This window comes from Mesoplodon bidens, assembly GCF_964165515.1.
Source record: "Mesoplodon bidens genome assembly, chromosome: 7".
Taxonomy (NCBI): domain Eukaryota; kingdom Metazoa; phylum Chordata; class Mammalia; order Artiodactyla; family Ziphiidae; genus Mesoplodon; species Mesoplodon bidens.
In genome coordinates this window covers 98,538,084-98,552,547 of record NC_138164.1, presented here as the reverse complement: position 1 = coordinate 98,552,547, position 14,464 = coordinate 98,538,084, and the positions used below count along the sequence as shown (strand labels likewise).

Here is a 14,464-nt window from a genome sequence, read left to right as displayed (position 1 = left end):
CTACAATGATCTTCTCCATACATATGCGTGGCCAGATCTTTCACCCCTTCCTGGTTATTGCTCAAATATAACATTTCTAGGGAGCTCTCACCTTATTTAAATTTATCTTTTCCAGAATGGTAACTCTTTCATGCTTTTTACCCCCATACTACACTATGTATTATCAACTCTTAGACATCAACGTTATGAGAAGCAACATCGTATATGTGCTAGAAGAAAAGAAAAAAAAATTAAACTATGACATGTCCTTGACTGTAAAATTCATCCTGATTTCAGAGATATTTAAAATATGTAGAATTATATTTTGTTAACCCTAAAGTGCACATTGTTTTGCTCTTTTAATATCTCTATTTATTTGGCTTGTGGTGTGTCTCCTTCCACTATGAGGTAAGCTCCAGTGGGGTACAGATTTCTTTATGGTTTTATACTATTTCCCCCGGTGTCTCAATCAGTGCTTGGAACACAGTTAATACTTAATAAATACTGGTTGAAAAAATGAATGCTGGAGATTCCCAGGGTCATTAGTAATAAACTTGCCTTCTAAAAGTTCCCTGTATCATTTAAATGATAAAATAATTAATGTAATATTAAATAATTTTTAATTTTCTCAAAGTAACTCAATATATGTTTTCTCTTTTGCTTACCCCTATGGATAACATGGTGTAGAGAAGGAAAGTGCCTTATCCGAGACATGGCTATGGTCAAACAAGGATTCAGAGTCAATCTTTTCTTTCCTATAGTATAAAATGTTGCAAATTCCTGTGGACAAGAAGTAAAGTGAGCAGATTGTGTTGAACTGATAGCTGCACTGAATTAACTGGGCCAGTCTGACAAGGTGGACGGATACTGATGGATTCAGGGGCATGGTTGACTGTGGTCAGTTATTATAAAAGGGTTGACCCTTGTGCTTAGTGTGTCACATAAAACCGGCCAGAGAATGGATGAGATATGATGGCCATAAAAGTCATCACATGGGCCAAGGGGAAAATAAAGCCAAGGGACGTCCATGTGAAATATGTTGGAAGGAGCTGGGAAATTAAAAAGACTTAAAAAATAAATAGATGAATAGATAACATATGTCCACATATAAATTTATTTAAAACAAATACACATGAATCTATGTTATGTTATATAAAGTATATATAATATAACAAAATAATTTTTATACTTAAACATTTCAAAAAAGGATTTTGTAAAAAAAGGATTCATATAACATTTAAAAAATAGTATGGTTCCTACAATATTTTCCATCCCCCCATTTCTCCATCAGTAACAATAACAGTTAACAATCAATTGTTATTTTATTTTTTTAAATATTTATTTTTTTAATTTATTTATTTTCCTTATTTTTTTGGCTGTGTCGGGTCTTAGTTGCAGCACACAGGATCTTCCTTGAGGCACACGGGGTCTTTCATTACGGCATGCAGTCTCTTTGTTACGGTGCTCAGGCTTCTCTCTAGTTGGGGCATGCGGGTTTTCTCTTCTCTAGTTGTGGAGTGCAGGCTCCAGAGCACGCGAGCTCAATAGTTGTGGTGCATGGGCTTAGTTGCCCTGCGGCATATGGGATCTTAGTTCCCCGACTAGGGATTGAACCCATGCCCCCTGCATTGGAAGGCAGATTCTTTACCACTGGACCACCAGGGAAGTCCCCAACTGTTATGGGGACATATTCTAAACCCACTCAAATACATCCAAAGAGAGTGTTATAGTTGTTTTGTTTAACAAAAATGTTATCCTAGTATACATAAATTTTCATAAACTGTTTTATTCACTCAAATCAATCTTCTCCCGTGAGAATATATACAAATTACACTTTTTTTAAAAGGTGTATCTTATTAAATAGTATGAATGTATTGTAATTAATTTAATCAGGCTACTTTATTTCATTAGTGTGTGTTTTTCTCACTGTGTATAATGTACACCTATCACATAAATATTTATTAACTGTATACTCTGTGTTTCCCTCTTCTTATTGTTTTCCTATGAAAGTCTCCTTCACACACATTTCTTAGTTGTGCCTTGGATCTTCTTGTCCTGAGATGGAGGATTAAATGTTCAAAAAGGAAAGTAGTCACCATGGTAAATTTGACCTGAGAGCAAATTTGACCTGAGAGCAAGTTTGCTTGTTTGTTTTAAGCTATCGCTTATATATTTACTGGTTTGTTTTTACATTGATAAAGCCCATTTCAAAAAATTGAACAATAAAATGTTAAACTTGGGAAACTCTGAAATTTTATACTGACTTCCCACTTCATGCAAATCCTTCTTTGTAGACCTTTATACCTTCTCATAAGCTTCTTTCTCTGCCTGAAAATGAACTTTGATTCCTTCAACTAAAATCTCTCTACCATTTAAGCTCAACTTATGACATCACCTCCAGGAAGCTTTCTCTGATTGCCCCAAGGCATTAAGATGTCCCTCTGGTGCTCAAAGAGCAACCCGTGTTTGCAAGGATCAGTATATTTTTCACTTGCTATTGTAATTGTGGATGTGATTTTCTACTTCCTCTGCTAGATTATAACCTCTCTCATTGGAAGGAAATCTGTCCTCTTTCACTTCTGTGTTTCCAGTGCATAACATGGTATATAGAGAAGTATTAACAACTCTTTTTCAGTAGAATAACTGATTAAATGAATACATACGCTACCTTCTTTTTTGACTTCTCCTTGGCTATGTGTGTGTGTGATATTTTAATAGACAATAGACATATGCGGTGCATCAGTTTGAGGAGTGGAATGCTTGTTGAAAGGATGGGACTTAACTTTAGATAATCTTACCACTAACAAAGTGTCTGTGTTGTGAAAGAAGAAAGAGAGAGGTGGTTATTTTTGCAGAGATGGCTTGTTTGCTTCAGCGTATTGGCAGAGCTCTCTTAACCTAGATTTCATTCTGTTTGCTCTCTTCATGTGAAACCATACAGCTCATACCTACATATCTTTCTCTAATTAAAGAGTTGTCTTAAGGAAACAAATCAGCAGCTGTCAAGGGCGTGCCAGAATGAGTCATTGATTTGCAATCAAGATAGCCCATTCCCCATGCTGATGGATTCACCAATTTTTCAGGGCCTCTGAGAGTTCACCTGCTTGTTCACAGAGCATAGCACTTTGGTTCAGCTTTGAAATGAGGAATGTCCCTTCACTGTGATTCAAGCTGATTGCCCCTTTGTCACCAGGTTTTAGCTTCTAGGAAAGGTTGTACCTTTCACTCAAACAAGTACTGTTAGAGCTCAAGGTTAAAAGATTCACCTTGATGTTTTCTCCAGATAAGCTGTGATGGTAAAGACATTCTCATGTAAGCAGCTGAGGTTCCATTTATGTGGAAAAGTGAACCCATTCTCCAAAGTTCCAGGTTGTTCAACATAATCCAGTATGATAATTATTTCTTGGTTATGAAATAGCCAAGAACCTGAGAAAGCATCTAATCCTACTTCAGAGGAAACTGAAGCCCAAAGGGCTAAGAGTTTCTGTGGTCTCCCAGCCAGAACTGGCTGACAGAGTGCTCAAAGCCAAGTATGATATCCTTGTCACTTTACTAGAAACACACCCTTTCTTCTTCTTCTCCCTTATAGGCTGGTACTGGAGGTTTATATGACTAACTGGTGGGCAGTAAGGATATTGAATGGTTAGGGAAGTTTGTAAAAAAAAGGAACGCTGGGGCTTCCCTGGTGGTGCAGTGGTTGAGAGTCTGCCTGCCGATGCAGGGGACACTGGTTCGTGCCCTGGTCCGGGAAGATCCCACATGCCGCAGAGCGGCTGGGCCCGTGAGCCATGGCTGCTGAGCCTGCATGTCCGGAGCCTGTACTCTGCAACGGGAGAGGCCACAACAGTGAGAGGCCAGCGTACCGCAAAAAAAAAAAAAAAAAAAAAAAAAAAAGGCACCCTGGTGTTTTTTCAGGCAGCTGGGAAGATGGCAGACATTCATACTGAGCATGCCTACCAAAAGCAACTGACCATCTTTCAAAATAAGAAGAGGGTCCTGCTTAGAGAAACTGGCAAGGAGAAGCTCCCATTATACTACAAGAACATTGGTCTGGGCTTCAAGACACCAAAGGAGGCCATGGAGCGCACCTACATTGACAAGAAATGCCCTTTTACTGGTAATGTCTCCATCCGAGGGCGGATCCGGTCTGGCATGGTGACCAAGATGAAGATGCAAAGGAGCGTTGTCATCCACCGAGACTACCTCCACTACATCCGAAAGTACAACTGCTTCTAGAAGCACCACAAAAACAAGTCTGTGCACCTTTCCCCCTGCTTCAGGGATGTCCGAATCAGCGACAGTGTCACAGTGGGCGAGTGCCGGCCCCTGAGCAAGATGGTGCACTTCAACATGCTCAAGGTCAACAAGGATGATGCACCAAGAAGCATTCCAGAAGTTCTAAGACTGGACCACTGCCCACTGCCCCAAACAAAATAATTTATTTTCCCACTCAAAAAACAAACAAAGAAACAAAAAAACTGCACCCTGGGTCTTTCTTTCCCTCTTTCCTGTTTTTAGAAGTGATACAGTGTAGCATTTAAGTCTAAAAATCCTGAAGCCAGACCACACAGTTTAGAACGCAGGATTCATCACTTACTAGCAAAAGAAAGGAGTGTGTTAATCTCTCTGTGCCTCAGTGTGCTCAGCACTAAAATGGGATAGCCATATGTTTGTTGAGAAGTTTAAAAGAGTTAATTAAAGCCAAGTACTTAGAACAATGACTGGCACAGAGTAAGATCTCAGTAAATATCTCAGTAAATATTACCTGTGTTTATTCATAGGTGTATATGGGAATGGGATGAAAACTACTGTCTTCCCATCTCTATCTTGTGTTTAGAATTAAAGTGAGCTCCTTGTTTTGCTGTATATTTCTCAAGGTTTCAAGTTTATTTCCTTTGCTTGGGTATAATCTTAGGCCGTCTGCTTTTATCTGAATCGTGAGGGACTAAACAGAATAGTATCTATCTAAGAGCATGGGTTTGGGTGTCAGTCAGACTGCATTTTTGGAATGACTGGAGTCAGTTTATTTGTTTGCCAGAACTGCTATCTAAGGCCTTATAGAATATTTTATGTATCAACAACGTAATGTCATAGAGGATCAAGAGACCCACTTTATGGCAAAGGCAGTGTGAAAGTTTACATATGTCTATAGAATCCACTTGTCCTCTCATATACCACACCACCCAGAAGCTGTTGGCCTAATATAGCAATATACTGAGTTGTTAAAGGCACAGCTAAGGCACCAACTTGCAGACAATATGCTGTGAAGATGGGGTGTCATCCTCTAAGACAGCGGTCCCCAACCTTTTGGCACCAGGGACCGATTTTGTGGAAGACAATTTTTCCACAGACGGGGAGGGAGAGGGGAAGAGTTCAGGCAGTAACGCGAGCAAAGGGGAGCGAATGGGAGCAGCAGATGAAGCTTCGATGGCTTGCCTGCCGCTTACTTCCTGCTGCATGACTGGTACTGGTCTGCGGCCCAGGGGTTGGGGACCCCTGCTCTAGGACATCACATGTACCTTATATCAACATCCATCATATGATGCTGTCTCCAATGGATAGAAAATATTGGTCTGAGAAATAATAGATATGGGCAAGAAGGACTGCACTTTTCATTATTTCCAATGTTCTACTTGGGGAATTTGTGGTCACTCAAATCCCCTTAATTCTGTGCTCTTCTAGATTAGAAGTTATGGTCTCCAGAGAGGGAAATGCTTCCCCCAGGCAATCAGCAAGAGATTCATTTAACTTTGAGCTAAGACCGCATTGTGGGCTCCTCCTGCCAAGGGACCAACAGGGAGGAATAAAATTCACAATCTTGGTAGGGGTAATTGTGCTGGATCATAAGGAGGAGGTAGGGCTGCTGTCACACAATGGGAGCAGGAAGAAATATGTTAGACATCCACATTATCCACTTGGTTATCTCTTAGTTCTCCCTTGTCCAATTTTGATGATACATGGATAAGTTTAGTGGTCAGTGCTTTCAAATGACATGGGAAGCAGAAGTACAGACTTCTCAGGGATGAGGGTCTTGTTAATTCCACATGGTGAGCCACCAAGACCCACAGTGATGCTAGCTGACAGTGAAGGCAATCTAGAATGGATAGTATTGGATGAAGATAATGATAATCAGTTGTAGCTTCAAGACCCAGTAATAGCAGCAGGGGCTACAGTTCATCCTACTAATCTCCCACTTGTGAGTTTCTTCCAGCAGAAGAGGCCCACCCAGAACCTTGAAGTGATATGATGTAAGTGAATTCAAATGTCATCAGGGATCAGATTTGATAGAGTCTGTGTCGTGCTGCATGGATCTCTCTTAGGACTGATATAGTTACCCAACTACTGATCAGGTTCTGGGCTGACAACTTTCAGTTATCAGGTTAGGAAGGTTGACTAACCCTGTTTTCAGGGTATCTCATTTCCAATTACTGATGGTCTCCGTGGTATAAAGCTGGACCCCTCACCGTAACTTGTGACCGTAACCCTGAAGGACTATCCTAGGTTGAGAGTGCCCTGTAGGGTTGTCTGAGGCCTTAATTGATACTGCATTGCAGCCTGACTTCTCCCTGCATTCAATCCTGCTTTCTTTTTCTCTTCCGTCCAGATATTAATACTAAGACTAGTCCCTATTAAACTTTCTGCATGCTAATCTTTATCTCAGGGTTCCTGGGGACTTCTACTGATGATGCTACCCAAATATACACCCAAATAGGTAGGAAACAAGATAGGCACAAAACATTCATTTCAGCAGTGACTGTAAGAAAAAAAATGCCTTTAACAAGGCTGGTCTGCTCATTGAATAACCTATGGTACCCTCAAAAGGCAGTATCACAAAACAATCAAAAAGAATAAAGAAGATCTCTATGAAGTATATGGAGACAGTCCATATTTTAAGGTGGAAAAAGAAATAAAGAAAGGTTCAGAACAGTGTACATAGTACGCAAACTTTTGTATAAAAGAAGAGGAAATAAATATAAAAAATAATTATCTGCCAATTTTGATGTACTAGATAATAAACTAATAAAGATCTAAAGAGCAAGCTCGTTTTTGATCCACCTCAGAGTAATGGAAATAAAAACAAAAATAAACAAATGTGACCTAATGAAACTTCAAAGCTTTTGCACAACAAAGGAAACCATAAACAGGATGAAAAGACAACCCTCAGAATGGGAGAAAATATTTGCAAAGCAATCAATGGACAAAGGATTAATCTCCAAAATATATAACCAGCTTATGCTGCTCAGTATTAAAAAACAAACAACCCAGTCCAAAAATGGGCAGAAGACCTAAATAGACATTTCTCCAAGAAGACATACAGATGGCCAAGCAGCACATACAGATGGCCAAGCAGCACATCACTAATTATTAGAGAAATGCAAATCAAAACTACAGTGAGGTATCACCTCACACAGGTTAGAATGGGCATCATCCGAAAATCTACAAACAACAAATGCTGGAGAGTGTGTGGAGAAAAGGGAACCCTCTTGCACTCTTGGTGGGAATGTAAATTGATACAGCCACATGGAGAACAGTATGGAGGTTCCTTAAAAAACTAAAAATAGAATTACCATATGATCCAGCAATCCCACTACTGGGCATATCCCCTGAGAAAACCATAATTCAAAAAGACACGTGCACCCCAATGTTCATTGCCGCACTATTTACAATAGCCAGGTCATGGAAGCAACCTAAATGCCCATCGACAGGCGAGTGGATAAAGACGATGTGGTACATATATACAATGGAATATTACTCAGCCATAAAAAGGAATGAAATTGGGTCATTTGTAGAGATGTGGATGGACCTAGAGACTGTCATACAGAGTGAAGTAAGTCAGAAAGAGAAAAACAAATATTGTATATTAATGCATATATGTCGAATGTAGAAAAATGGTACAGATGAACCAGTTTGCAGGGCAGAAATAGAGAGACACAGATGTAGAGAAGAAACGTATGGACACCAAGGGGGGAAAGCTAGGGGGTGGTGGTTGTGGAATGAACTGGGAGATTAGGATTGACATATATACACTAACATGTATAAAATCTATAACTAATAAGAACCTGCTGTATAAAAAATAAATTAAATTAAAAAAGAAAAAATAGTCAACCAGTTGTAGATATGAAAAAAAAGTAAGTTTGATATTACAACTTGAGACTGTAGTGTTCATATTGTAGAACAGAATAATTACATGCCTAATATTTTTGAGAATGATGGGAAAGAGAATACAAACACAAAAGATATTTTGAAAAACTCTGTAACGGTTTTAATTGGGGATATCTGTGAGTTCAGAATTCAAATTCTGAACATGTATATATATGTATATATATATATATATTGAGATTTTAAATAAAATTTATTAAGAGAAAAAGTCGTTATATAATTTACAGTGTAATCACCTATTAGAACCAGCAGTAGGGCATAGGAAGAACGAGCTTCTGGAGGAAGCAATGGTTCCTGTTTTTAAAGGTTCTTCCCATGTACAAGCCACAACATTCACTATTTTAGTTCAGTAAATAGACTAGATCATGATCCAATGAACAGGTCCCTCTTGTATGCCATGTTACCAGAGATAGGAAAAAACATCTCTTTACTTGATTTCCATGGATATAGACTCCAGAATATATGCTCTGCTGAAAATTAGGGGAGATGGGTATGTTTGGCAATGCCCAATAAAAACAATTATAAAGAGATTGTTAGGGCTTCCCTGGTGGTGCAGTGGTTGGGAGTCCGCCTGCCGATGCAGGGGACGCGGGTTTGTGCCCCGGTCTGGGAAGATCCCACATGCCATGGAGCGGCTGGGCCCGTGAGCCATGGCCGCTAAGCCTGCGCATCCGGAGCCTGTGCTCAGCGACGGGAGGGGCCACGGCGGTGAGAGGCCCACATACCGCAAAAAAAAAAAAAAAAGAGATTGTTAGATAAAATATATCATTTAATATCTTTTGGCCCATCCTATAATCATATTTCATTGCTTTCTAAAGACTTCCACTTATCACTTTTGAGAGCCCCCTTCATTAGGCTTCATCCAAAAACCATCTTTCCGACTTTATTTATTTATTTATTAACATCTTTATTGGAGTGTAATTGCATTACAATGTTGTGTTAGTTTCTGCTGTATAACAAAGTGAACCAGCTATATGTATACATATAGCCCCATATCCCCTCCCTCTTGCATCTCCCTCCCACCCTCCCTATCCCACCACTCTAGGTGGTCACAAAGCACTGAGCTGATCTTCCTGTGATATGCAGCAGCTTCCCACTAATCTGTTTTACATTTGGCAGTGTATATATATAAATGCTACTCTCTCACTTTGTCCCAGCTAACCCTTCCCCCTCCCCATGTCCTCAAGTCCATTCTCTATGTCTGCATCTTTATTCCTGTCCTGCCCCTAGGTTCTTCAGAACCATTTTTTTTTTTTTTTTTAGATTCCATATATATGTGTTAGCATACAGTATTTGTTTTTCTCTTTCTGGCTTACTTTATTCTGTATGACAGACCCTAGGTCTGTCCATGTCACTACAAATAACTCAATTTCATTCCTTTATAGGGCTGAGTAATATTCCATTGTATATATGTGTCACACATTCTTTATCCATTCATCTGTCAATGGACACTTAGGTTGCTTCCATGTCCAGGCTATTGTAAATAGTGCTGCAGTGAATATTGTGGTAGATGACTCTTTTTGAATTATGGTTTTCTCAGGTTATATGACCAGTAGTGGGATTGCTGGGTCATATGGTAGTTCTATTTTTAAGTTTTTAGGGTACCTCCATACTATTCTCCGTAGTGGCTGTATCAACTTACATTCCCACCAACAATGCAAGAAGGTTCCCTTTTCTCCACACCCTCTCCAGCATTTATTGTTTGTAGATTTTTTGATGATGGCCATTCTTACTGGTGTGAGATGATACCTCATTGTGGTTTTGATTTGCATTTCTCTAATGATTAGTGATGCTGGACATCCTTTCATGTGTTTGTTGGCAATCTGTATATCTTCTTTGGAGAAATGTCTATTTAGGTCTTCTGCCCATTTTTGGATTGGGTTGTTTGTTTTTTGGATGTTGAGCTGCATGAGATGCTTGTATACTTTGGAGATTAATACTTTGTCGGTTGTTTCATTTGCAAATATTTTTCTCCCATTCTGAAGGTTGTCTTTTTGTCTTGTTTATGGTTTCCTGCTGTGCAAAAGCTTTTAAGTTTCATTAGGTCCCATTTTTAAATTTTTGTTTTTATTTCTGTTTCTCTAGGAGGTGGGTCCAAAGGTTCTTGCTGTGATTTATGTCATAGAGTGTTCTTCCTATGTTTTCCTGTAAGAGTTTTATAGTGTCTGGCCTTACATTTATGTCTTTAATCCACTTTGAGTTTATTTTTGTGTATGGTGTTAGGAAGTGTTCTAATTTCATTCTTTTACATGGAGCCGTCCAGTTTTCCCAGCACCATTTACTAAAGAGGCTGTATTTTCTCCATTGTATATTCTTGCCTCCTTTATCAAAGATAAGCTGACCATGTGTGCATGGGTTTATCTCTCAGTTTTCTATCCTGTTCAATTGATCTATATGTCTGGTTTTGTGCCAGTACCATACTATCTTGATTATTGTAGCTTTGTAGTGTAGCCTGAAGTCAGGGAGTCTGGTTCCTTCAGCTCCATTTTTCTTTCTCAAGATTGCTTTGGCTATTTGGTGTCTTTTGTGTTGCCATACAAATTGTGAAATTTCTTGTTCTAGTTCTGTGAAAAATGCCATCTGTAGTTTGATAAGGATTACATTGAATCTGTAGATTGCTTTAGGTAGTATAGTCATTTTCACATTGTTGACTCTTCCAATTCAAGAAGATGGTATATCTCTCCATCTGTTTGTATCATCTTTAATTTCTTTCATCAGTGTCTTATAGTTTTCTGCATACAGGTCTTTTGTCTCCTTAGGTAAGTTTATTCCTATGTATTTTATTTTTTCTGCAATGGGAAATGGGAGTGTTTCCTTAATTTCTCTTTCAGATTTTTCATCTTTAGTGTATAGGAATGCAAGAGATTTCTGTGTATTAATTTTGTATCTGGCTACTTTATCAGATTCATTGATTAGCTATAGTAGTTTGTTGGTAGCATCTTTAGGTTACTGTATGTATAGTATCATGTCATCTGTAAACAGTGACAGTTTTACTTTTTCTTTTCCACTTTGGACTCCTTTTATTTCTTTTCCTTCTCTGATTGCTGTGGCTAAAACTTCCAAAACTATGTTGAATAATAGTGGTGAGAGTCGGCAACCTTGTCTTGTTCTTGATCTTAGAGTAAATGGTTTCAGTTTTTCACCATTGAGAATGATGTTTGCTGTGGGTTTGTCATATATGGCCTTTATTATGTTGAGGCAGCTTCCCTCTATGCCTACTTTCTGGAGAATTTTTATAATAAATAGGTGTTCAATTTTGTCAAAAGCTTTTTCTGCATCTATTGAGATTATCATATGGTTTTTATCCTTCAGTTTTTAAATATGGTGTATCACGTTGATTGATTTGCATATATTGAGGAATCCTTGCATTCCTGGGATAAACCCCACTTGATCATGGGGTATGATGCTTTTAATGTGCTGTTGGATTCTATTTGCTAGTATGTTGTTGAGGATTTTTGCATCTATGTTCATCAGTGATATATGAGCCCGTAGTTTTCTTTCTTTGTGACATCTTTGTCTGGTTTTGGTATCAGAGTGATGTTGACCTCACAGAATGAGTTTGGGAGTGTTCCTCCCTCTGCTATATTTTGGAAGAGTTTGAGCAGGGTGGGTTTTAGCTCTTCTCTAAACGTTTGATACAGTTCACCTGTGAAACAATCTTGTCCTGGGCTTTTGTTTGTTGGAAGATTTTTAATTACAGTCCCAATTTCAGTGCTTGTGATTGGTCTGTTTATATTTTCTATTTCTTCCTGGTTCATCTCAGAAGGTTGTGCTTTTCTAAGAATTTGTCCATTTCTTCCAAGTTGTCCATTTTATTGGCATATAGTGGTTTGTAATAATCTTTCATGAACCTTTGTATTTCTGCAGTGTCAGTTGTTACTTCTCCTTTTTTATTTCTAATTCTGTTGATTTCAGTCTTCTCCCTTTTTTTCTTGATGAGTCTGTCTAAGGTTTTATCAACTTAGTTCATCTTCTCAAAGAACGAGGTGTCAGCTTTATTGATGTTTGCTATTGTTTCCTTCATATCTTTTTAATTTATTTCTGATCTTATCTTTATAATTTCTTTTCCTGTTCTAACTTTGGGGTTTTTTTGTTCTTCTTTCTCTAATTGCTTTACATGTAAGATTTGGTTGTTTAGTTGAGATTTTTCTTGTTTCTTGAGGTAGGATTGTACTGCTCTAAACTTTCCTCTTAGAACTGCTTTTGGTGCATCCCATAGGTTTTTGGCCGTCATGTTTTCATTGTTATATGTTTATAAGTAGTTTTTGATTTCCTCTTTGATTTCTTCAGTGATCTCTTAGTTACTTAGTAGCATATTGTTTAGCCTCCATTTGCCTGTATTTTTTACAGTTTTTTTTCCTGTAATTGATATCTTGTCTCATAGTGTTGTGCTCAGAAAAGATGCTTGATATGATTTCAATTTTCTTAAATTTACCAAGGCTTGGTTTGTGACCCAAGATATGATATATCCTGGAGAATGTTCCATGAGCACTTGAGAAGAAAGTGTATTCCGTTTTTTTGGATGGGATGTCCTATAAATATCAATTAAGTACATCTTGTTTAATGTGTCATTTAAAACTTGTGTTTCCTTATTTATTTTCATTTTGGATGATCTGTCCATTGGTGAAGCTAGGGTGTTAAAATCCCCTAATATGATTGTGTTACTGTTGATTCCCCCTTTTATTCCTGTTAGCATTTGCCTTATGTATTGAGGTGCTCCTATGTTGCACGCATAAATATTTACAATTTTTATATCTTCTTGTTGGATCGATCCCCTGATCATTATGTAGTGTCCTTCTTTGTCTCTTGTAGTCGTCTTTATTTTAAAGTCTATTTTGTCTGATATGAGAACTGCTACTTCACGTTTCTTTTGATTTCCATTTGCATGGAATATCTTTTTCCATCCCCTCACGTTCAGTCTGTATGTGTCCCTAGGTCTGAAGTGAGTCTCTTGTAGATAGCATATATACAGGTCTTGTTTTGTGTCCATTGAGCCACTTGGGGTCTTTTGGTTGGAGCATTTAATCTATTTACATTTAAGATAATTATTGATATGTATGTTCCTATTACAGTTCTCTTAATTGTTTTGGGTTTGTAATTGTAGGTGTTTCCTTCTCTTGTTTTTCTTGCCTAGAGAAGTTCCTTTAGCATTTGTTGTAAAGCTGGTTTGGTGGTGCTGAATTCTCTTAGCTTTTGCTTGTCTGTAAAGGTTTTAATTTCTCCATCGAATCTGAATGAGATCCTTGCTGGGTATAGTAGTCTTGGTTGTAGGTTTTTCCCTTTCATCACTTTAAATATATCTTGCCACTCCCTTCTGGCTTGCAGAGTTTCTGCTGAAATTCAGCTGTTAACCTTCTCAGGCTTCCCTTGTGTTATTTGTTGTTTTTCCCTCGCTGCTTTTACTATTTTTTCTTTGTATTTAATTTTTGATAGTTTGATTAATATGTGTCTTGGTGTGTTTCTCCTTTGATTTATCCTGTATGGGACTCTCTGCACTTCCTGGACTTATTTCCTTTCCCATATTAGGAAAGTTTTCAACTATAATCTCTTGAAATATTTTATCAGTCCCTTTGTTTTTCTCTTCTTCTTCTGGGACCCCTATAGTTCAAATGTTGGTGTGTTTAATGTTGTCCCAGCAGTCTCTGAGACTGTCCTCAATTCTCTTCATTCTTTTTTCTTTATTCTGCTCTGCAGTAGTTCTTTCCACTATTTTATCTTCCAGGTAATTTATCTGTTCTTCTGTCTCAATTCTCCTATTGATTTCTACTAGAGAATTTTTAATTTCATTTATTGTGTTTTTCATCATTGTTTGTTTGCTCTTTATTTCTTCTAGGTACTTGTTAAACATTTCTTTTGTTTCCTCCTTTCTATTTCTAAGATTTAGGATCATCTTTACTATCATTACTCTGAATTCTTTTTCAGGTAGACTGCCTATTTCCTCTTCATTTGTTTTGTCTGGTAGGTTTTTACCTTGCTCCTTCATCTGCTGTGTATTTCTCTGTCTTCTCATTTTGCTTAACTTACTGTGTTTGGGGTCTCCTTTTCGCAAGCTACAGGTTCGTAGTTCCCGTTTTTTTGGTGTCTGCCCCCAGTGGGTGAAGTTGGTTCAGTGGGTTGTGTAGGCTTCCTGGTGGAGGTGACTGGTGCCTGTGACTGGGTGGGTGGGGCTGGATCTTGTCTTTCTGGTGGGCAGGGCTGTGTTCGGTAGTGTGTTTTTGGGTGTCTGTGAACTTAGTATGATTTTAGGCAGCCTCTCTTCTAGTGGGTGTGGTTATTTTCCTGCCTTGCTAGTTGTTTGGCATTGGGCATACAGCACTGGTGCTTG

General features: G+C 38.3%; 1 pseudogene across 1 annotated transcript; it reads left to right on the top strand.

Moving 5' to 3' along the window:
- The first annotated feature begins 3,891 nt into the window (after window positions 1-3,891).
- LOC308621174 (small ribosomal subunit protein uS17-like) lies at window positions 3,892-4,420 on the top strand (annotated as a pseudogene). Its single transcript has one exon. The product of its transcript is annotated as a small ribosomal subunit protein uS17-like (transcript).
- The last annotated feature ends 10,044 nt before the right edge of the window (window positions 4,421-14,464 follow it).